Source organism: Silene latifolia, chromosome 1 (assembly GCF_048544455.1).
Source record: "Silene latifolia isolate original U9 population chromosome 1, ASM4854445v1, whole genome shotgun sequence".
NCBI lineage: Eukaryota > Viridiplantae > Streptophyta > Magnoliopsida > Caryophyllales > Caryophyllaceae > Silene > Silene latifolia.
In genome coordinates this window covers 148,721,191-148,723,884 of record NC_133526.1, presented here as the reverse complement: position 1 = coordinate 148,723,884, position 2,694 = coordinate 148,721,191, and positions in this window count along the sequence as shown.

Sequence of the window (2,694 nt, the reverse complement as noted above, 5' to 3'; positions counted from 1 at the left end):
GTTCAATTCCGGGTGATTTTTAACATGCAAGACAAGGATGTGTCTCTTGAAGAATTGCACAAGTTACTTGTGCAAGCCGAGAGGAACATGGGGTTAAATGTGAACCCACCAAAAGATGTGCTTAACATAAGCACTAAGAGTAACGGGAAGTTCAAGAAGAATGGGAGGAAGGGTAAGAAGCAAGCTCCCACATTCACCAAAGTTAGGACTTGTGAAGCTAGGACTTCAAAAATCAAGAAGGGTCCTCTTGATAAATGCCATTATTGTAATGGTATAGGACATTGGAAAAGAAATTGTTCCAAATATCTTGGTGATATTAAGGCTGGAAAGATTACTCCAGTAGGTAAATGACTATCCTTTCTTTTATGTTTCTAATTCAACTATGGTATTATGATGCAAAGTTGTGATAATGTATCTCCCTTTTTATTGTAAATAGGGCCTCCACCAAGCAAAGACAAGGGAAAGGAAAAGCAAGCATGAGAAACCATCAAGAAGCTAGGGATAGCTTTCATGGAGCTTTGCTTTTTATTGTCTTATTTTATTCATGTTTTGAATTTTAGAACCTTAAGTTTCCGTGTTCGACATGGAAAGGTATTTTGGATAATGGGTTGTATTTTGGATAATGGTGACTTGGTTTGCTACCCAAGTCACCCGTTTTATCATTTTATCCTTTTGTTCTAAAATTCATGTTTAAATGCTTACTCTTAGAAACATATGACTTAAAGTGATCTATGACGGGTTTCATTATATGTCCACTTGCTTAAGGCTTGTGTATGATCATTTATAAAGTGATTTTGAGTCTATGAACTCTATCAAAAGAATGTCAATCACCAAGTAAACTTACGAAATCAATATCTATTAGTCTATCTATGAGATAGTTCTCCTTATACTTCAACATCATTATTTGTGTCTCATATGGTATCTTTGAATCTCCAGTGTATTTATTCTAAAGATAGAGTGGGGGAAAAATGAGGACACAACTCGCACCAAGATAAGATTGTGTAAATGAGATCTACGCAAGAGAGAATGATTTGAATGAAGGTATATCTATTTACATAATATACCAAATAGATGAGATCTATGGTCTCAAGTAAGTTTTATATGACAAAAGAGACCAAGTGAAGTAATCATAAGAGTATATTCTCAAGATAACTACACGAGGAGACCAAAAGAAAATTTTGGAAGAAAAATGACTAATGTAAAGTCTTAACAAGTTTTTTGACTAAAGTTTATGAAAATTTTGACCAATAGTTTCAACCTTGAGATTTACTTAAGAGCCTAAATGAATCAATGTAACATCCTAGTAATAAGCAATATTTATGACTAGAGGTTACAAGGATTGATATACCGATATCTTCAATAGCCAAAGTTTTAAACCACGCAGATGTCATTACTTAACCTCATTATGAAATGGCTAAACCTCCTTCCGAAAGGGTATTTCGAAGGACGTGTTCTAGATATTATTTATATTTGAATAATGACATCGCTACACATCATTATGATATGTGTGAGTTAAAGATTAAAATCTTTTTCCATAAGGTTAAGATGAGACCACTTCAAAATAGGTATTTTGAAGGGATATGATGGGAACATATATGGTTCTATCTTAATAACTTAGCAATGCAATTTATATTTCAATTCTTGAAAAGTTTCGATTGAGAAGTCAATTTCGAAATATGTGGAATTGAGTGGGAGTTAAGAAATTATCATGTGAAGACATGGAATTTAGTGGGAGCTATCATCCTTTGAATGTTTATAACTCATTACTCATTAGGAATGACGAGCTAATATCTTCTTTCGCAAAGAAGTAATTGAGTTTTCAATTCTGGATGAATTTGGACTATGATGAATCCAATTACCTTAAGAAATATTGGATTAGTATTAAGAGATACACATCGTATCAACATATACATAGGTTATTCATGTAGATGAAAATGGAATTGCCACTAGCAGTCATGGTCGTTCATTGAACCTAAGAATGGTTGATCTCATGATTATTAGTAACTAATGTTTCCGCCATTAGAATAATCATGCACATGTCCAATGGTGAATCATATGCATAAGAGCATGATGATTCATTGGTAAGCCATAATAGAAATGTCATGAATTCTCGAGTAGAATCCGATGAGCGATTTCGGTGTTTGACGAAATGCTCTGTTATGTGTCAAGAGGTTGCACATATTGTAGAAAATCCGAGCACTTGTACGGATTTATGAGAATCCTAAGCCTTTCAAGCTTAAAGGAGAAATAAGAAGTTTTGGAAAGATACTTAGTTGAATAAGAAGTTACTCAAAACTAATCTTTCCTAACTTTGCTAGGACTTGTAAGAAGTGCTAGGCTAATCAACTTGTCAAATTGTTGCAAGACTCTGCAAAACATGTACCTAGTGCATTGTGTGTGGATGGAGTACTTGGTTAGTACAAGTTATATCATTCATCACAAATTCGTTCGTTATGTGATAATCGATATGGAAGTTCTTTCAAGTTAAAGAACCGAAACCAAGGTCGGGAACCTTGAATTGTACTTGGTAAGATTCATGCTATGAGAGAGAATATGAATGTAAAGGGAAATGCAAGTGTAAGAGGTTTGAACACATGGACACATGGCATGTTAAACTTCTATTGCAATCAATAAGTGTTTAGACTTACGATATACATCACAAGGTTGAAATATGGTATTGACTACCCGAGTGTG